Source organism: Aegilops tauschii, chromosome 7 (assembly GCF_002575655.3).
Source record: "Aegilops tauschii subsp. strangulata cultivar AL8/78 chromosome 7, Aet v6.0, whole genome shotgun sequence".
In the NCBI taxonomy this organism is placed as follows: domain Eukaryota; kingdom Viridiplantae; phylum Streptophyta; class Magnoliopsida; order Poales; family Poaceae; genus Aegilops; species Aegilops tauschii.
The window spans coordinates 216,762,246-216,784,659 of NC_053041.3; the positions used below are offsets into that span (position 1 = coordinate 216,762,246).

At 44.6% G+C, this 22,414-nt stretch overlaps 1 long non-coding RNA gene across 1 annotated transcript; it reads right to left on the bottom strand.

The window, feature by feature from the left end:
* Positions 1 to 11,275: 11,275 nt before the first annotated feature.
* LOC120969844 (uncharacterized) lies at positions 11,276 to 13,072 on the bottom strand. Its single transcript, XR_005764259.3, has 2 exons — positions 12,852 to 13,072; positions 11,276 to 12,727 (listed from the first exon to the last, which is right to left on the bottom strand). It is a non-coding gene; the product is annotated as an uncharacterized lncRNA (long non-coding RNA).
* Between the last annotated feature and the right edge of the window lie 9,342 nt (positions 13,073 to 22,414).

Below are 22,414 nucleotides of genomic sequence, written 5' to 3' on the forward strand. Positions count from 1 at the left end.
AAAACGACCCCACCTACAAATGGGCCCACCGGTCATATAGGCATGAAACTAATAATGAGGTGAAACAGGCATTCAAGATCAAGCGACTGAGAGGAGAGGAGGTGGGAAATTTACAGCGATAGGAGGACAACGAATGCATTGCATCGCGGGTAGGGCCGGAAAAAAAGCTCGAAGCTCGCGAGCTAAACGAGCAGCTGGTGACTCGGCTTGAATTGACTCGAGCTCGAAGAATAACGAGTCGAGCCGAGCTTTAGTTTAAGATCATTTATAGACCAAGTTAAATAAGTCAATCTCACGAGTACTCGTGTAACTCGTTAGGCTCGGTACAAAAGATCAGCCACTCCCAATACAAAAAAAATCAGTCACTCAGCACCCTATGTCCCAAGCGCACAACACAAGGCCTAGCCATTGAAGGTCCAGCCGCCTAGGAGACTCATGCGTTATAAGGAAATTACAATTGTTTAGTGATATATGTGTTTAACATATACATGATCATTTTTTATCATATTTGAGGGTTTTATGTTCATATCTTTAACGAGCTTAACAAGCTAAACGAGCCAGTTCGTGAGTTATACAAGTCGAGCCAATCTTGGATTTGAGCTTGTTATAGTAACGAGTCGAGTCGAGCTAGCTCGTTAACGAAACGAGCTCTAGCGAGTTGAGCCGGCTTGGCTCGACTCGGCTCGAATTCCAGCCCTAATCGCGGGAGCTCTGTGAGGCAGAGTTGGCTAGCCTCCTTATTCGTTTAAATAAGGTAGGCTTTGTGCTATCTTCTTATTAAAAAAACCAGCTTCAGGCCCTCCCGAAGAGGTAAAACCCTACGTGATGCTTTGGTTATATTGATTCGATGGAGTACAGAGTACAGGGTGATCTACCTTGAGAATGGATGGTTGTGTTCTAAAACTCTAGAGCTTGTGTTCGTGTCCCCAAAGACTAAGCCCTTCAGCTTATATAGGCGTCGGGGGTCCCTAGGTTACACATATGGTGGATTGCCAACTAGGAATATACATGGCGACTACTAGATCTCTCCTTGAAGTACACGCCAAGTCTTCCGAAGTTTCCATATTGCTTACGCCAGGGCCCACAGCTTCGGGGGTCCTTCCTCGAGTGATCAGCGGGTTATCAGCCCGGCCCATGGATGACGGACCATACAGGTTGGTACCACTTAGTCCAGGACACCGTCACTAACTAGCTTTAAACATATTTTGGTGGCTAGAGATGGTTTTCCATTTACAAACTTGTTTTTTTCCTTGTCAGGGTTCTGGGCCCCATGGATTGTTGAATATAACTTGGCAAGTAGGGTACAAAACCTTGTTGGCCCACAATTGCGTAGCTATGCTGGTTGGCTACCTGAGATATAGTGCTAGCCATTTATGGAACCTCATGCATTCGTTATGTCCGATTCAGAGATACGACCGACTCCCGATTCACCTGGATTTGTTTGTGGTTAGTAGAGGGTCTTATCATGACTACCTTATGGTTTGCCGGTTCTAAAGGCTTGTGCGTGTGGTACCTATAATGGTAAGTTGGAGCACCCCCCAACATTAAATCTTTTCAAAAAGTCGTGTCCGCGGTTACAGACGACTTGGAACGTGATGCTAGTCCATAGATGACCTTAATTAACTTAACTAAAAAATTTCAATGTGTGTGTGCCTTGATGTATCTTCTTCGAGGGGATTATATCCGAAGGAGAGGACAAGGTAGTGTTATGAATACGTAGGCAGGTGAATAGATGACTACTTTAAGACCCCTTTTCACGTATGATTTCTCATCACTAATCTAATAGACGTAAGTGTAGTATACCACTTAGCCGATTGCTGCAATCTCACCACTTTACCCCTACCATACCTCTATGTGTTATTACTTCTAGTACCATTGGTAATAGATTTGCTGACTACCCAAGTACTCACCCTTGCCACGACAATAACAACAGGTACCGATGCCGTTACATGTATGGTGATGGACGTGGTTAGCCGGTTGCCCTTAGCCAACGGTATGCACAAGTTTATGTATGCCATTGGCTTTACTTTGAGCCTTCTTAAGGCAATTTGTATTTTTACTTATTTGCTTCTGTTGTATGAGTTGGATTTTGGTCTTAAGACCTTGATTGTATGAGATATTGTATATGTATTATTGTTGTTGTATGTAGAATTTTGTAATCCACATTGTGATATCAACTCTTCCACATGGCGGTCACATTTCCTCATTCTCATCATGTGAAGCTTTAGTGGTCCTAGGATTGATTCTATGCAGAGGCTACCCGAGGTTGCTACGTCGGCATAGTGCTCGTCCCGTGGCGCTACATCCGCTTTAAGTGATTGCTGATGCTTGCTTCCCTTGGATGGTACATAGATTATCTCTATTGGGACGACAGATATGTCCTCCATCCATGTACCAAGTTATATGCATGATTGCCTCCCCCTGACTGATGCTCGTAGAAGCCCCTCCGAGTTAATGGCAGCATAGGCAAGAGGGATGACATGCGTCCTATCAAACAACACTTTCAACCATCCAACAATGGTCACTGAGTTTATCCTGTTGTACTTGGAAGTATGACTCTGTCACGCCCAAGATGCGACCCTATCCTAAAGGAACTTGAAGGTCCCACCAAGGATAGAAGCGCATCTTGAAAACGCTTTTGCAAGGTGGATATCATTACATCAACATTACATAATAGATGGGGATATATACAAGGCATACAAATGCCGCAAGATTACATCAATACATCATACACAAGATCAACATCCGACTACGGATGAAACACAAACAGAAGCTCAAACGACATCCACCCTGCTAGCCCAGGCTGCCGACCTGGAACCTATCCCCTGATCGAAGAAGAAGCAGAAGAAGAACTCCAAAACAAATAACATCGCTCTCGTGTCATGATCATCGCAAAACCTGTACCGGCAACTGGTGTTGTAGTAATCTGTGAGCCACGAGGACTCAGCAATCCCATCACCATGGGTATCAAGACTAGCAAAGCTTAAAGGGAAAGGAAAGGATAAGGTGGTGAGGTTGCAGCAGCGACTAAGAAAATATGGTGGCTAACATACGCAAATAAGAGCGAGAAGAGAAGCAACGGAACGGTCGTGAAACTAGCAATGATAAAGAAGTGATCCTGAACTCCTACTTACGTCAAACATAACCCGGAAACCGTGTTCACTTCCCGGACTCCGCCGAGAAGAGACCATTACGGCTACACACGCGGTCGATGCGTTTTAATTAAGTCAAGTGTCAAGTTCTCTACAACCGGATATTAACAAATTCCCATCTGCCACATAACCCGGCTTTCGAAAGATAATACCCTGCAGGGGTGTCCCAACTTAGCCCATTATAAGCTCTCACGGTCAACGAAGGATATTCCTTCTCCCAGGAAGACCCGATCAGTCTCGGAATCCCGGTTACAAGACATTTCGACAGTGGTAAAACAAAACCAGCAAAGCCGCCCGATGTGTCGACAATCCCGATAGGAGTCGCACGTATCTCGTTCTCAGGATACACCGGATAAGCGAAGCGTACAGGTACCGACGTAACCCAAGTTGCCAAGGGATGGTCCCGCACGGTGCTCTAGTTTGGACCAACACTTAGACAAGCACTGGCCCGGGGGGTAAAATAAAGATGACCCTCAGGATGCGCGACTCCCAAGGGAAAAAGGCTAGGTGATGCAAATGTAAAACCAAGGTTGGGCCTTGCTGGAGGAGTTTTATTCAAAGCGAACTGTCAAGGGGGTCCCATAAATCACCCAACCGCGTAAGGGACGCAAAATCAAGGAACATAACACCGGTATGACGGAAACTAGGGCGGCAAGAGTGGAACAAAACACCAGGCATAAGGCCGAGCCTTCCACCCTTTACCAAGTATATAGATGCATTAATTAAATAAGAGATATTGTGATATCCCAACATAATCATAATCCAACATGGAGCAATCTTCATCTTCACCTGCAACTAGCAGCGCTATAAGAGGGGCTGAGCAAAGCGGTAACATAGCCAAACAACGGTTTGCTAGGAAGGGTGACAAAGGTTAGAGGTGGTTTCATGGCAATTTGGGCGGCTTGAAGAGCAAGTGAATAGGTAGCGCAGCAAAGCGATAGAACGAAGCAACTAGCATAGCAATGATAGTAATGAGATCCAAGGTGACGGTCATCTTGCCTGAAATCCCACTAGGAAGAAGAACGAGTCCATGAAGAAGATGAAGCCACGAAGACGAACGAATCCTCACGATCGCAACGACACGGGAACTATCGAGAAGGAGCACACAACAAGGTAAACACACCACACATGAACAAGGCGTGATGCTCAACCAATTATGATGCATGAAAAGTCTACATGAAGCTACTCATGGCAAGAGATGATGCATACAAAAACAACACAACAAAGCAAGTTTAAATGAGGCCGGAAACAACATATAACAATTCCGGTAAGTCCTCATATACAAATTTCAAAATTGGTTCAGATCTGAATAAACCTTATGTTCAAGTTGTTAAACAGCAATTTAAGATGCACCAAGATAATCTACATGAAATTCTAGTCAAGTTACATATAAAGTTCATTAGATTCGGAGCTACGGCCTAGAAGATATGAGCAAAACAAGTCAAGCATGACATTGATGCAAAATGCATTCAAACATCAGGCAAACACCTCAAATCAAGGATGCAACAATGTAACATGAAACTACATGCAAAACTAAGTAAGTTTCATATAGAGCATGCTCAAAACGGAGCAACGGTGCAACACATACACTCCAAACAAGATATAACAACAATCTGTCCATAACAGCAACTAGGCATCTTGCAAGCATCAAAACAACATGCTAAAGCATCCTAACATGAAAACAAAAGGCATGGACATGATATGCAGGTAAAGCATGACAAAAGATGAACAGTGAGCTATCTCCAGAAATCACTAGAACATGCTCAAAAGGACATGGCAATATTGAAAATAATAACAGATTCACAGACTTGGCAGAATTCACTAGACATGGCAGAAATAACATCAGGTTGCAATGTTTAGAGCTATCAATCAACATGCTACAGGAATATATCATGGCGAATGAAAGCATGGCATGATTCTACTCAAAGCATATAACAAATGTCCCTTACTGAATATGAGCCAAAAAGGCACAGAAGATATGATGGAACCCATGTAAACATAGCAAGTTTCATATACAGATTCAGACTTGGTGAAAATAACAGGACATGGCAGAAACAACGATAAGTAGGCATGTTGGTGAGCTTGAACCACTCACCACAGAGCAATACATGGTATGACAAGGTAACCAACAGTAATAAGGCATAAATATGAAGCTAAGCATGGCAATATCATAGTCATAGGGTGCATGGATCACTAGTAACAACCATGGCAAAATTGATTAACATGTAAATAATCTGCCATGAACATTTTATAGCAAAAGTAGAGCAAGATTAAGACATGCTAGAGCACTCCATAATTTCAAACATGGGTATGGATGGATAGAGCATAACATGTGTAACAAAACATCCTTAGTGAACATCTCCAGATCATGCATAGAATGACTTGTAGCAGCAGGTTTACATGGCAACAAAATATAACAGACTCAGCAGAAATCACTGTCACAGAAATCAGCAACATCACGGAGGCTACTTTGCATGCTTGTGCTAGTCACCACAGAGATCTTAAAAATACAAGACTAGCACCACTGTAAAGATGGCATGATGAAGTTCAAAACACATGTAGAGATCATGCTCATAGGATGCACACACAAAATGCAATGAAAAAGACAAATCACCAAGTTCTGATAACAGACAGCAGTTAACAGCATATAGCACTCTTGCAACGACGATTAGGGCATCAAGATGAACTCAAACAAGCATGGCGCAGTGGGATAAAATGAAGAGCATCTCATGATGAACATTTTTATATATTATACATGCAAAACGGAGCAATATGCAGGAAGTTACAAGCATCCAAACATGCACACACTATGTAGCAATTCTAGGACTTGGCAGTTTTTCGAAAAAAAAACAGACGCGCGCAATATAGGCAAAGTGTGCACAGGGCGGGGGTTAGGTGTTGCTCACCACTGGGCTCGGCCCACGAAGCAGGGAGGGGGCCGGCTGGGCCTGGAGGCCGGCTGGGGGGCCGACCGAGATGGGCCGGGGCAGGGCCGTGGCCCACACGGGCGACGGGCGGATCGGGAGCCGAGCGGTTCCCTGCTCGCTCCCGAGCAGGGTCTGCGGTGGCGGCGACTGCCGGCTCCGGCGACAAGCGGGCCGGCGGGCGACGGAGATGGACGGATCCGGGCGCTCCTGCCCGGATCTGTCCGGAGGCGGGGCCGGACGGTGGCGGGGCTCTGTGGGCGCGGGGCGACGGCAGCGCATCGGGCGAGGTGCGGCGGCGGGCGTGGGAGGCGAGGCGCGGCGCGGAGGTGGGGGTGAGCGGATCCAAGGCGGCGGGGCAGCTCGGGCGACGGTGCCGGAGGACGCGGCGGCGATGCTCGACGGCGGCGGGGCTCCGACGTTGGAGGCGGCGGGCGGCGAGGCTCGGGCCCGATCTGGCCCGGGGCGGCCACGATCTGGGCCCCGGCGGGCCTGGCGGCGGGGCGCGGTGGCTGGCGGCGGAGGAGGCCACGTGGCGGCTCGGGATTGGCCAAGGGGCGGCGGTGGACATGTCCGGCGGCGGGGGTTTCGTCCGGCGGCGCGAGGGGAGCGGGGCTAGGGTTTTGGAACAAAAAATGGAGGGGGAGGGGACGAATATATAGGTAGAGGGAGCTAGGAGTGTCCAAATGAGGTGCGGTTTTCGCCCATACGATCGTGATCGAACGACCGAGAGCATGGAGGGGGTTTTGCTGGGTTAGTGGGCTGAGGTCAAGGGGTGCTGGGCTGCAAAGAGAAGGGGGTTTTCAGGCTACGCGGTTAACCGTTGGGGCATCAAACGACCTCCAAATGGAACGAAATTTGACGGGCGGTCTACCGGTGCTATACCAAGGCCACTCGGCAAATCTCGACCCATTCCGAGAACATTTTTCTCCCACTCACGAAACAAGGTCTGAGAGGGGCGAAGGGCGCGGCGAGAGTGTCGGATCACGAAACGGACAACGGGGAAAAGGACCGGATGCAAGTTTTGAAAGACATGCAAAGGAAACACAGATGATGACATGGCAAAGTGCAACACGCAAGCGAATGACATGGCAACGACGGCGAATAACTGGATGGCACCTGGCGCATCGGATCCGGGGCGTTACAGACTCACTCGATCAGGATTCAAATGGGGTAAGGACGGGGGAAGCATTGACCTTTGCTGCGTCCACGACATTGAATTTCATTGTGTGGTTTTTCGGGTCTGTGTAGTCTTTAACAGTCCATGTCTTGTGGCCTAGGAGCATGTGATAATCTACCCTATAGGGAACCATTTTCTCTATTCCTCCATGCCCATTTCTTGCCTACTGATCGGTAATGTCGGTTTTTTAATCGTCATCCACTTGTGGCGTGTTTTGGGATGTGAGCCTAGTCTTTCAGCGCTGCTGTCTAGCTAGAGGGCATGCTTTAGATTGTCTTCCCGAACACTATTGCTGGTTGGATGGTCTATTGTGCCATGTCTTCCCAGCCTTTTGACATTGCATTTTTTTCCACTGGATGTATGATGCACCTGCTCGTTGATCGCACTCTTCCATGGACCATCAGTCGCCTCGTCGGTTCGCTTAGTTTTCTTCTGCTCATGTGGTTTTGGGTGGAGTGCCCAATTTTGATGGTTCACATCATTTCCCTAGGTCATGCAAGCTAGGTTTTTATCTGCCCGGCTGGAATATCAAAACAAAATGTTAGATTCAAGTCACCTGCTCAAGCAAACGACTTAAGTATTGCCAAAGAAAGACATGAAAAATAATCATAGTTGTCCATTGTTCATAAATACAACTCAAATACAGATGCAATACAAACATAATCACTCACGGACAATTCACGAAAAAACAGTATTCAAATAGTTCACCTAGACCTGATGGCTCAAACCAAATGGGGGTAACTTACTATCACTTTCTACCTAGAAGATGTCTTATTCCCATGTTCAACCCAACAAGTTTTAGTTTAGAAAAATAATGGTGATGTGTTTATTTTAATAGTTTTTGGCCAAGTTACTCAAAGTTGTCCATAATCGAGGATGCGGCTAATCATGATAACATTTGAAACTCTTGAGAGGTTTGTGTACTTTACCCGCATGACCTAGTTAGTCCATGTTCAACCAAACTCAAGGTGTTAACCAAGAAGACCAAGCCGAGGACTTTGGGAAGTAGATCCCCGAGCCTACCTTGTCTGGCCCTTTCAACCTATCAACACCTAAATCTATAATGGGTCAGGTACCCACAATTTACTTAGATAATCTAGGATCCATAATTAAATGCAACTACACATGGAAGCCACTCAACTTGAACTCGTACAATCTCTTTGAACCTGGACATCGGACCCCACCAACTTGAACTCGCTCACCCCAATAACCAATATGCCCAGATGATTCACTAAGTGAAGTTGTCGTTAAATATCCATCAGTAAAGTATCATGTTTCACAACTGGTGCTTCCTCCCTATTTATAATCATAGCCACGCTAAGAAGTGTAACTACACATTCGTGACAAGGAACATGGTATAGATAATATGGCTATCCTACTATGTTTCATAGCATAGCATATTAATAGTATAGTCCTAAACTCACACCCTAACATGGAATACTACATGCATAATGAAAATAAGGTGATATTGTCAAAATGATCCACTTGCCATGGTTGTTGCTGTCAAAGGTACACTCTTCACAATAGTAGGGCTTGCACTCCTAATGATCTATACTTAAAAGAGTACTTACATAAGAACCAATAATTCATGTGAAGGGAAAACTTGCATAAAAAACAACAATAACCAAATATTAGTTAAGGGACAACACATGATCCAATGTGCAAAAGAAAATTATGGCATTTGGGTATGTAGTTTTTCAATTAAGGTCAAACAAGGGTTTATTCACATTTGAAACAATTCAATTTTTAATGACCCCACTTGAATTCAGAAGGTTTGAATGGTTTGTGTTCAACATTTGAATGAATGTAAATAAGGATTCGTGTTGAAATTCAATTGGGGTTGGAAGTTATGATTCAACTAGGATTGAATTAAAATTTGAAATCTTTCAAACGTGATAGGTTAGAGTTGGTCTTAGAAGTTCAAATAGTTAGTGATCAACATTTTAATATATTTGCAAAAAAATTCATTTTATCTTGACATGTGATTTAAATACTAGGTTTAGATGAGGTTTTAATTCAAACTTACATAAGTTTGAACTTGAAAGTTCAAACTAGGGTGATAAGGTTCTGCTGGTCAGTTGTGAACCTTTGGAACACAAATAAAAAATAATTCACAAATTTTAATTCATATTCCAATAGTTACAATCAATTCAAATAACATTTTGAATTGGTTCCAAAACCTCTTCCATGATAGAATAAAATGACTGTCGTGGGAGGATTCGTGAAACTTTGGCATGTCAGCGAAAATAGAGCGAATATTACTACCATGGCAGTAGTTTCCGCTATGAATATGAAGTTTGGTTAGGTTTAAATTTAAATGTTGGATTATGACAATTAACATCTAAAGGACCATTTTACAAAAAGTTTCACTCAAATTTGAATTGGTACCGTTCGATGCTGCATCTAATGAGGGTCAATATGTAAAAATAATAACCTAACATGGACTTACACATAAAAGTTATGATAGTTTTAAGTTGCAGGGTCTTTTCTACAAAGGTAAATAATTAATATTGCTTTCATTTCATTCAAAAACATTAGAATGGTGATCAATATATTTCATCAGATCGAGGGGCAATGGACGACTCTAAATTAAACGTACCGGTTTAGTTGAATTAAAATGTAGGTGTGTGATCTAGCTTGATGGACACTATGGGGTGGCCACATCGGCTCTAGGGTTTGCCAGATGGAGTTTCTCCACGGAGGCGTCATCAACTAAGGTGCAACACAGCTATGGTGCTATAGAGGGGGCCAGAGTTGCATGTGTTATACCTGCCAGAGTGAGGTGACACGATGGTGACAGTGGTGCGAGGGCTCGCCAGCGTTGGCTGGAATTCCTCGCTAGAGTTGCGCTCACCGTAGGAAGTGTCCAGGTTTCACCCGAGTTAGTGATGCCATGGTCCTATATATGGTCACGTCGATGGGTCAACATGATGTGCAATGTCACAGTTGAGCGATTGGATAAGGTCAGAGGCTTGACCTCGTCCTTAACTCGCTGGAATGGAGATCATGGCGGTTGAAGTGCATCGAGGTGGTCGAAGTCGTGCCCCAGGGTTGTTTTGGACACAATAATGTTGTCAGAATGTTGTGCTAGAGTGCGTGGGTGGGATGGAAAGAAGGGTGGGCAAGGGATTTACATGGGCTCACCAGAATCATTTGCCAGGGTTGGCTATGGAGGCAGCAAAAGTGGGTGGTTTGTGAGCAACCTGGTGGAAGTGAGGGACTAGGGTCCCGATGATCAGTCTGGGGCATTGATGGCTATTTACCATGGGGTCGGGATGGCCGTTGGGGCGCTGCATCATACTGAGTGTGGGATCATGCGGTGGTACATGCACTGCAAAATCACAAAAGATTGATGATGATGGGATCAGCCCACATGTCAGTGGTCGCGCGGGATCGGGCATGTTGTCCGCCGTTGGATCTTATGAAGATTAGACACCTACAACTTAGTCGTGTCGCGCATACCAGTCTAGCTGGGTGAGTAGGCCATGGGCCAAAAGTGCGGTGGTGGCCGGCCGGGAAGTGCTATTGCGCTACGTCATCGGCATAAAGAATACTGCTTTTTTATTTTCTCTCTAAGTTGTGTTATGAGTTTTGAACTAGGTTTAAGTATTTCCAAACTCAAATCGTAAAAATCTAGAAACTAGCATGAAAATATTGGAGCTATTATAGATCATAGTTAATATATTTGCAGCCCCAATGCAGGTTTGAGGAATCATCTTATGTAAATAGACTTAATATGAAATATTAAAAAAATCCCTAAATTAAATTATGGTTCCTTATATAACTAGATTAACTTCTAAAGATCCAAAATGCAGTGGAGACATGGCATGCATGTGTATTATATGTTCTGATCCTAGTTTTTGAATTTTGGGATGTGACATATGGTCATCGACTTAATAGCTAACTCACGATGGTAAGATATGGCTTGATTACCAGGAATTTTCATGTGAAGCAGATTAATCAAATGATCTGTTTAGGAGAAAAAATGTTTCTAATAAATGACCTATTTCTCAAGCGACTAGGAAATTGGAAGGTTCCATATACAATAGTTTTAACATTTGAAAGAGGGAGTCTCCCATTCTTTATTGATGCAACTACATCTAGGATGAAATTTTACATAGCAGAATAAACATTTTATTTTTCAAGCAAATGAATTTCCCATAAATGCCACAACTAGTGAATTTATGACCTTACATACGATAGCCCTTCTCAACATCACACATAAGATAATCTTCAAGCTCCCAGTGGCAAGCACAAGGAGAGTTTTTGCCAATTCGACGACCGTGAAAGTGTCTTGCAGATATAGTTGTCTTATCTTCGAAGCAGTAGGTAGCAAAATGACGAAATACTCCTTGCATACAATAGTTGAGGTACACCGCATTGGAAATGATCCGAGGGAATTTCTCAGTGGATACCATGACTGTGTGAGAGGCGCCAACGAATGCTGCACAACGGCTACCAATTCCATGTTGTGTCACCAATCTCCTGCTAGGGAGGTCCACCTCAAGCACCTCCATACGGGACGGGTAATCTTGCCACATGAATATATCTTCTTCATTGTATCCACCTCCTTGGAGAAGGTTCGTACCAAAGAGGTACCTCACCATGAGCATTCGATCATGGGACCTAACAAGATAGGAGTAAATTATTGTTTCATGATGGTTCACCAACCGTGGGTCTTCGAGGAGGCAAACCATATGAGGTTCAACCCCAGGGGTCAAATCCAATGCGATTATCATGCCGTCCGATGTCGTGAAGTAGCATCGCCCTCCAAAGGTCAGCGGTGAGTGGCCTCTAACCTTGTCAAGAAAGCTAGCCGAGCGTTGGTCGATAGCTTGCACAAAAGACCAAAGCTTGTCACTAGGCTTGGCACAAATAACTTGACGCAAACCATTTCTCAGGCTAATGACGAGCGTAGTGGGAATAGTCGAGTCATCGATGCCGGCACCGTTGAGGGCAGATAAGTTCACTCGCAGGCGCCTATTCAATGTGGATGGTGCGCAGTGTGAAGGGAACTCAGTGGCCTTACCAGTGAATGGGTGGAGAATACGAATGGTATTAGTGCGCTAATGGCCAAGGACAAGGAGGCCGTCAGCCGTGCCGAGGTAATGCTAGGTGGCTAGATCCGGGAAGTCAATGTTGGTACGAGCACCGGTGGTGACATTGAGAAGGGTACGGCGTGACGGGGATGCACAGTGAGCGAGCGTGATCCAGTTGCGTGGGCGAAAGCGGATGTCCATCGCATCACATGTGTGCGGGTCATCAGTGAAGTCACGCCATGGCTTGCAAGTTGCCCGAAAGTGGATGTAGTCTGCAATGTCAAAGGTGAGTAGCCGATTGGAGATTTCCTTCGCAAGATCTGTACATAGTTTGGCCCAGTCTCTCCATTTTGTGCTGTCATGGGAGCACAAAATGTCCATGATCTACGAAGATACCAAAAATAGATAGTTCCCTTTCGTCTGATCAAGGCGCTGCATATGTTTTTAACAATTTAATAAGTAAAGTTAGGTATACGATGGAATTTACTGGAATCATAATAATCTAAATTTGAGGAAACTAATAAAACTTCTCATATATTGAACAAGGTGTTCATACCTCTGGATTTGGTTACGATCTATGTCCGATGGAGACCTCGTCTTGCTTTCTGGAAGAGACGGTGAGAAATTGACCAAATTCAAAGAAAACAGTGACTAGAGTGGGGATGGCCGTGGGCCAGTTCCACCACGAGGATGACCAATAGATGTTTGGTGGTGATAAGAACCAAAGGAAAGAACAAATTTAGGGTTTCATTCTAGGTGGCGGCGGGTATGAAGGGGGAGGAAAGGGGTGTGGTTGGCTTCTAGGTTAAAGAAGGATTGTGGGAGTCACTATTTATAGCGCGCGGGGGGAGGGGTGGGTAACTGGGCTGGCCCATCAAGATGGGTTACTTATTTTATATTCACAGATTAATAGATATGCAAACATTTGCAAATCATCTTTAATAAAAAGATATACAATGTATATGATGAAATATCATAAATAAAGATAACATATTCACTTAATTCCATCAAAATGATTACTATTCAGTGTTGCACATAATAAAACCTTTGATATCTTGTCCACTTTGTGGTTGCATTAGAATAATCAAGACCACATTATTTGCTCGAGGAAGAAATTCTTACATAAAATAAATAGAAGAATTCTCCGATAAACGGAATCGATTATATCCTATTCATGACAACATAAGTACAACTATTGATAAATTAATCTAGAAATGTAAAACCATTAGTGCATCATGTCTAGTTTGTAATATCTAATTAGAGCCTTTGAGTTCTCATTTATCACTAGATATGTACGTATTAATTAGTGAGGGTCAAACAAGCAACCCAAATTATTGTCTTCCTTCTATTGAAGTGAATGCATTAACTCAAAAGAGACAATTCCAAAAAAAAGCTAATTTGCGCGCACTCTCATCTTTAGCTCGAAAAAAGCATGTGCTTAAGTTTGCCCCTCTTCTGTTTGGTGGCCTTACAGAAATGCCCTTCTGTGTCGTTTCCACTGGTCAAAGGCCTTTGACTGTCTATGAGCTATTCTTTGGACATTTGTACCCCTCGCTGCTTATGTCATATACATGTGGGGACTCACCCAAAGAAGAAAAAAAAGTCCCACCCACCTCTACCAATTACACATGGGACCCGACAGAAAAAGAAAAAATATCCCTTTCTCCTCTCTCTCTCTCTCTCTCTGACTCATGACCTACATGTGATCTATCTCTCTCTCTCCTGACCTCATCTCGCTGGCAGTAGAAGCTTCACACGGTAGCCCATCCCCAGCAGCCTACCTGCCCGTCCGTAGCCGTGCCTTCCCCCATCTCCCACCGTCGACCACCGCGAGGAGCTCCTTGATACGTCCATTTTGCATCATGTTTTTTTGCTGTTATTTATGATGTTTTTGTGCACAATAATGCTTTATGGAGTAATTCTAATGCCTTTTTTCTCATAATATGCAAGGTTTACACAAAGAGGGAGAATACCGACAACTGGAATTCTGGACCTGAAAAAGCTATGTCAAAGATACCTATTCTGCACATCTCCAGATGAGCTGAAATTTTACGGAGAATTATTTTGGAATACATAACAAATATTGGAGAAAATAACTACCGGAGGGGGCCACCTAGTGGCCACAACACACCAGGGCGCGCCAGGCCCCCCAAGCGTGCCCTGGTGGGTGGTGGGCAGCCCAGCCCACCTCCGGTGCCCATCTTTTGGTATATAAGGTCTTTTGACCTAGAGAAAAAAAATAAAGGGAGGACTTTAGGGATGGAGCGCCGCCGTCTCAAGGCGGAACTTGGGCAGGAGCACTTTTTCCCTCCGGCGGAGCAATTCCGCCAGGGTAACTTCGCTCTCGGAGGGGGAAATTGAAGCCATTGTCATCACCAACAACCCTCTCATCTTTGGGAGGCCAATCATCATCAACATCTTCAACAACAGCATCTCATCTCAAACCCTAGTTCATCTCTTGTGTTCAATCTTACCGGAACCTCAGATTGGTACTTGTGGGTGATTAGTAGTGTTGATTACATCTTGTAGTTGATTACTATATGATTTATTTGGTGGAAGATTATATGTTCAGATCCATTATGCTATTTAATACCCCTCTGATCTTGAGCATGAATATCATTTATGAGTAGTTACTTTCGTTCTTGAGGACACGGGAGAAGTCATGTTGCAAGTAATCATGTGAATTTGATAAGTTTCGATATTTTGATGATATGTATGTCGTGATTCCCTTAGTGGTGTCATGTGAACATCAACTACATGGCACTTCACCATCTTTGGGCATAAGGGAATGCATTGTGGAGTAGTTATTAGATGATGGGTTGCTAGAGTGACAGAAGCTTAAACATAGTTATGCGCTACTTCATAAGGGACTGATTTTGATCCATATGTTTAATGCTATGGTTAGATTTTATCTTAATACTTTTCTCGTAGTTACGGATGCTTGTGAGGGGGTTAATCATAAGTGGGAGGCTTGTTCAAGTAAGAACAACACCCAAGCACCGGTCCACCCACATATCAAATTATCAAAGTAGCGAACGCGAATCAAACCAGCATGATGGAAGTGACTAGATGAAATTCCCGTGTGCCCTCAAGAATGCTTTGCTTATCATAAGAGACCGTTTTGGCCTGTCCTTTTCCACAAAAGGATTGGGCTACCTTGCTGCACTTTATTTACCATTACCGTTACTTGCTTGTTACAAATTATCTTGCTATCAAACTACCTGTTACCCACAATTTCAGTGCTTGCAGAAATTACCTTGCTAGAAACCGCTTGTCATTTCCTTCTGCTCCTCGTTGGGTTCGACACTCTTATCGAAAGGACTATGATTGATTCCCTATACTTGTGGGTCATCAAGACTCTTTTCTGGCGCCGTTACCGGGTCTTAGGGCATATTTCTCCCTATGTGGTTTTGGTGATTGAAGACAATGTGTTTGCGGACTAATCGTGTGCATTGAGCATTTCAGATAATCAAGCATTTGGCTCCAGACGATTTGAGCCCCTCGGAGTTTCAAGTGAAGACGGTTTTCTTTCCTGTGTTTCTTTTGGTGGAGTTGAGTCATAGGGAAAATCGTACTATCAAGAGGGGGTCTGATAACCCACAAGTATAGGGGATCGCAACAGTTTTCGAGGGTAGAGTATTCAACCCAAATTTATTGATTCGACACAAGGGGAGCCAACGAATATTCTCAAGTATTAGCAGTTGAGTTTTCAATTCAACCACACCTGGATAACTTAGTATCTGCAGCAAAGTACTTAGTAGCAAGTAGTATGATAGTAACGGTAACAGTGGCAAAGATAACAGTAGCAGTATTGTTGTGATTGTAACAGTAGCAACGGTGAAGTAACTAAGCAAAGATCAATATGTGAAAAGCTCGTAGGCATTGGATCGGTGATGGAGAATTATGCCAAGTGCAGTTCATCATGAAACAGTCATAACATAGGGTGACACGGAACTAGCTCCAGTTCATCAATGTAATGTAGGCATGTATTCCGAATATAGTCATACGTGCTTATGGAAAAGAACTTGCATGACATCTTTTGTCCTACCCTCCCGTGGCAGCGGGGTCCTATTGGAAACTAAGGGATATTAAGGCCTCCTTTTAATAGAGTACCGGACCAAAGCATTAACACATAGTGAATACATGAACTCCTCAAACCACGGTCATCACCGGGAGTGGTCCCAATTATTGTCACTTTGGGGTTGCCGGATCATAACACATAGTAGGGGACTATTGACTTGCAAGATAGGATCAAGAACTCACATATATTCATGAAAACATAATAGGTTCAGATCTGAAATCATGGCACTCGGGCCCTAGTGACAAGCATTAAGCATAGCAAAGTCATAGCGACATCAATCTCAGAACATAGTGGATACTAGGGATCAAACCCTAACAAAACTAACTCGATTACATGATAAATCTCATCCAACCCATCACCGTCCAGCAAGCCTACGATGGAATTACTCACGCATGGCGGTGAGCATCATGAAATTGGTGATGGAGGATGGTTGATGATGACAACGGCGATGGATTCCCCTCTCCGGAGCCCCGAACGGACTCCAGATCAGCCCTCCCGAGAGAGATTAGGGCTTGGCAGGGGCTCCGTATCATAAAACACGATGAATCCTTCTCTCTAATTTTTTCTCCCCGAACGTGAATATATAGAGTTGGAGTTGAGGTCGGTGGAGCACCAGGGGGCCCACGAGGCAGGAGGCGCGCCCAGGGGGGTAGGCGCGCCCCCCACCCTCATGGACAGGGTGTGGGCCCCCTGGCCTTGATTCTTTGTCCAGTATTTTTTATTAATTCCAAAATAATTCTCCGTTGATTTTCAGGTCATTCCGAGAACTTTTATTTCTGCACAAAAATAACACCATGGCAATTCTGCTAAAAACAGCGTTAGTCCGGGTTAGTTCCATTCAAATCATGCAAGTTTGAGTCCAAAACAAGGGCAAAAGTGTTTGGAAAAGTAGATACAACGGAGAAGTATCAACTCCCCCAAGCTTAAACCTTTGCTTGTCCTAAGCAATGCAGTTGACAAACTGAAAGTGATAAAGAAAAACTTTTACAAACTCTGTTTGCTCTTGTTGTTTTAAATATGTAAAGCCAACATTCAAGTTTTCAGCAAAGATTATAAACTAACCATATTCACAATAACACTTAGGTCTCATGTTTACTCATGTCAATGGCATAATCAACTAGCGAGCAATAATAATAAATCTCGGATGACAACACTTTCTCAAAACAATCATAATATGATATAATAAGATGGTATCTCGCTAGCCCTTTCTGAGACCGCAAAACATAAATGCAGAGCACCTTTAAAGATCGAGGACTAACTAGACATTGTAATTCATGGTAAAAGAGATCCAATCATAGTCATACCCAATATAAACTAATAGTAATGGATGCAAATGACAGCGGTGCTCTCCAGCTGGTGCTTTTTAATAAGAGGGTGATGACTCGACATAAAAGTAAATAGATAGGCCCTTCGCAGAGGGAAGCAGGGATTTGTAGAGGTGCCAGAGCTCGATTTTTGAAATAGAGATAAATAATATTTTGAGTGGTATACTTTCATTGTCAACATAACAACCGAGAGATCTCGATATCTTCCATGCTACACACATTATAGGCGGTTCCCAAATAGAATGGTAAAGTTTATACTCCCCCTTCACCAACAAGCATCAATCCATGGCTTGCTCGAAACAACGAGTGCCTCCAACTAACAAGAGTCCCGGGGGAGTTTTGTTTGCAATTATTTTGATTTGATTTGCATGGAGGATGGGACTGGGCATCCCGGTGACCAGCCATTTTCTCGTGAGTGAGGAGCGGAGTCCACTCCTCTTGAGAATAGCCCGCCTAGCATGGAAGATACAGACAGCCCTAGTTGATACATGAGCTATTCGAGCATACAAAACATAATTTCATTTGAAGGTTTAGAGTTTGGCACATACAAAGTTACTTGGAACGGCAGGTAGATACCGCATATAGGAAGGTATGGTGGACTCATATGGAATAACTTTGGGGTTTAAGGAATTGGATGCACAAGCAGTATTCCTGCTTAGTACAAGTGAAGGCTAGAAAAAGACTGGGAAGCGACCAACTAGAGAGCGACAACAGTCATGAACATGCATTAAAATTGATCTACACTGAATGCAAGCATGATTAGGATATAATCCACCATGAACATAAATATCGTGGAGGCTATGTTGATTTTGTTTCAACTACATGCGTGAACATGTGCCAAGTCAAGCCACTCGAATCATTCAAAGGAGGATACCACCCTACTATACTACATCACAATCATTTTAATAGCATGTTGGCACGCAAGATTAACCATTATAAACTCCTAGCTAATTAAGCATGGCATAAGCAACTATAATCTCTAATTGTCATTGCAAACATGTTTATTCATAATAGGCTGAATCAGGAATGATGAACTAATCATATTTACAAAAAGAAGAGAGGTCGAGTTCATACCAGCTTCTCTCATCTCAATCAGTCCATCATATATCGTCATAATTGCCTTTCACTTGCATGACCGAACGATGATAATAATAATAGTGCACGTGCATTGGACTAAGCTGGAATATGCAAGCATCCAATAAACAGGAGAAGACTAGGCAATATGGGTGATACGTCTTCGTCGTATCTACTTTTCCAAACACTTTTGCCCTTGTTTTGGACTCTAACTTGCATGATTTGAATGGAGCTAACCCGGACTGACGCTGTTTTCAGCAGAATTGCCATGGTGTTATTTATGTGCAGAAACAAAAGTTCTCGGAATGACCCGAAACTCCACGGAACTTACTTTTGGAAAATATTAAAAATATTGGCGAAAGAATCAAGGCCACGGGGCCCACCACCTGTCCACGAGGGTGGGGGCGCGCCTGCCCCCCCTGGGCGCGCCCCCTGCCTCATGGGCCCCCTGTTGCTCCACCGACCTCAACTCCAACTCCATATATTCGTGTTCGAGGAGAAAAAAATCAGAGAGAAGGATTCATCATGTTTTACGATACGGAGCCGCCACCAAGCCCTAAACTCTCTCGGCAGGGCTGATCTGGAGTCCGTTCGGGGCTCCGGAGAGGGGAATCCGTCGCCATCGTCATCATCAACCATCCTCCATCACCAATTTCATGATGCTCACCGTCGTGCGTGAGTAATTCCGTCGTAGGCTTGCTGGACGGTGATGGGTTGGATGAGGTTTATCATGTAATCGAGTTAGTTTTGTTAGGGTTTGATCCCTAGTATCCACTATGTTCTGAGAATGATGTTGCTATGACTTCGCTATGCTTAATGCTTGTCACTTGGGCCCGAGTGCCATGATTTCAGATCTGAACCTACTATGTTTTCATGAATATATGTGAGTTCTTGATCCTATCTTGCAAGTTTATAGTCACCTACTATGTGTTATGATCCGGCAACCCCGAAGTGACAATAATCTTGACCACTCCCAGTGGTGACCATAGTTTGAGGAGTTCATGTATTCACTATGTGTTAATGCTTTGGTCCGGTACTCTATTAAAAGGAGGCCTTAATATCCCTTAGTTTCCATTAGGACCCCGCTGCCACGGGAGGGTAGGACAAAAGATGTCATGCAAGTTCTTTTCCATAAGCACGTATGACTATATTCGGAATACATGCCTACATTACATTGATGAATTGGAGCTAGTTCTGTGTCACCCTATGTTATGACTGTTACATGATGAACCACATCCGGCATAATTCTCCATCACCGATCCAATGCCTACAAGCTTTTCACATATTGTTTTTCACTTATTTACTTTTCCGTTGCTACTGTTACAATCACTACAAAACCCAAAAATATTACTTTTGCTACCGTTACCGTTACTTCCATATTACTTTGCTACTAAATACTTTGCTGCAGATATTAAGTTATCCAGTGGTGGCTGAATTGACAACTCAGTTGCTAATTCTTGAGAATATTCTTTGGCTCCCCTTGTGTCGAATCAATAAATTTGGGTTGAATACTCTACCCTCGAAAACTGTTGCGATCCCCTATACTTGTGGGTTATCAATGGGCTCTTGGTTAAATCAACAATAATGCATATAAGAGCCACTTCAACATTTTCATAATGGTCTTCCCCTCTCAACCCCCAAGGAAAAGGAAGGAAATAAAACTATTTACACGGGAAAGCTCCCAACAAGCAAAAGAAGAACAAGAAATCTTTTGAGTTTTCTTTTAATTATTACTACTACAGCATGAAAAGTAAACTAGCTAAAAGCTACAACTAATTTTTTGGTTTTTCTTAAGGTTCTTCAAACACACAAGAAGAAAGCATAAAAGGAAAATAAACTAGCATTGATAGTACAATGAAAAAGTATGAGCACCGACAACTAGCATGAGTGTGTGAACCTAAATGTAATGTCGGTGACACTAGTAAAAAAGACACATCCGTGACATTTTGGGCCGAACGAATTTTTTTTGTCATACATATGACACTTCTATGACGATAATTGTGACAAAACCCGGTATCATCATAGATGTGGTGGGCTCCTACTTCTATGACAAAAAATCATGACATAAAATGGGCTTTTCGTCCTGGGCGGGCCGGAGACGCAGCTGCATGACATTCTTTGGGCCGTGCATGACGGAAAAAACCGTGGTAGAAGCGAGGGCGAGGAAAATTTCGGGGAGTTCCCGGTTACGGTGGGAGGTCGGGGGCCGAGCGATGCGCATTTCCCTCGTACACATACGCGTGTGTGTGCGAGGCGTTGGCTCTAACTGAACCCGAGTGAGGCGTTGGGCTCTAACTGAACCCGAGCGATTGCACTGCAGGCTACGCGATACTGAACCCGAGCGATCGATCGATGGCTGTTAACTGAACCCGATCGAGCGATTCCTTCGCTACTGCTGCTAATTGAAGTCGATCGATGCTTCCTCTGGGATGAACAGTGAGCGTTGCAGGGGGGTTTGGATGAATAGTGAGCGGTGGCGTTGCCTCTGGATGAACAGGACCCTGTGGTGTGGTGGAGGGCTGGATGAACAGTAGACGGTGGGGGTTGCCCGTGGAGGGGTGGTTGAACAGGACCCTGTGGTGTGGAGGGCTGGATGAACAGTAGATGGTGGAGGGGTGCCCGTGGAGCGGTGGTTGAACAGTAGCCGGTGGAGTAGTGCGCGGTGGAGGCTGGATGAACAGGAGCCCGTGGAGGCTGGAGGAGGTTGATGGTAGCCCGTGGAGGCCGGAGGAGGTCGACGGTGGAGATGAACAGTATCCCGTGGAGTCCCACTTTGCGGTACGCCACACTCCTCCCGATCAACAGGACCCCCGTTTCGACCGTAGGAGGTCCGTTCTGTCCATTTTGCGGTACGCCACACCCCTCCCGATCAACAGGACCCCTGTTTCGACCGTAGGAGGTCCGTTTCCTCCGTTTTGCGGTACGCCACACCCCTCCCGATCAACAGGACCCCGTTCCGAATGTAGGAGGTCCGTTTCCTCCGTTGTGTGGTACGCCAGGCCTCGTTTCCATCGCATGTTCCGTCCAAGCCCTCCCGATGAACACGACCACGCATTCCGTTCTGACCCAGCCGTTTGGCTCCCACACGTTCCGTTGCCTCCCGATGAACACGACGCATTCCGTTGCCTCCCCATGAACACGGCGCATTCCGTTGCCTCCCCATGAACACGACGACGATGCTGTTTCTCCGTTCCGACCCAGCCATGTACACGAGCCCTGGCCGTACGTATGCGCGAGTAGGCGTTCGAGACCCCGCCCGTATGTACACATACATGGCCGTATTTTCTTTCTTGCACCCTGGCCGCTGTACGTACGTGTACATGCTACGTGCGCGCCTCTACTACGACACGTACGCGCCTCTACTACGACACGTGCGGGCCTCTACATCCACCAGTATATATGTACGTACACGTTCGCGACCAGAATGACAACACTACGTACGCTTCGACCAGGTGGGTCCCGACTGTCAGGCACTTCCTTGCCTGCGAAGATGTAGCTGGTGGGTCCTAGCAGTCAGGGGGGTGAATCATTTTTTTGCCCGGACGCACTTCCTTGCGTGCGAAGATGTAGCTGGTGGGTCCCAGCAGTCAGGGGCAAATGTTTTTTTTGTGAAATACGGTGGCCTGTCCGGTGGGTCCC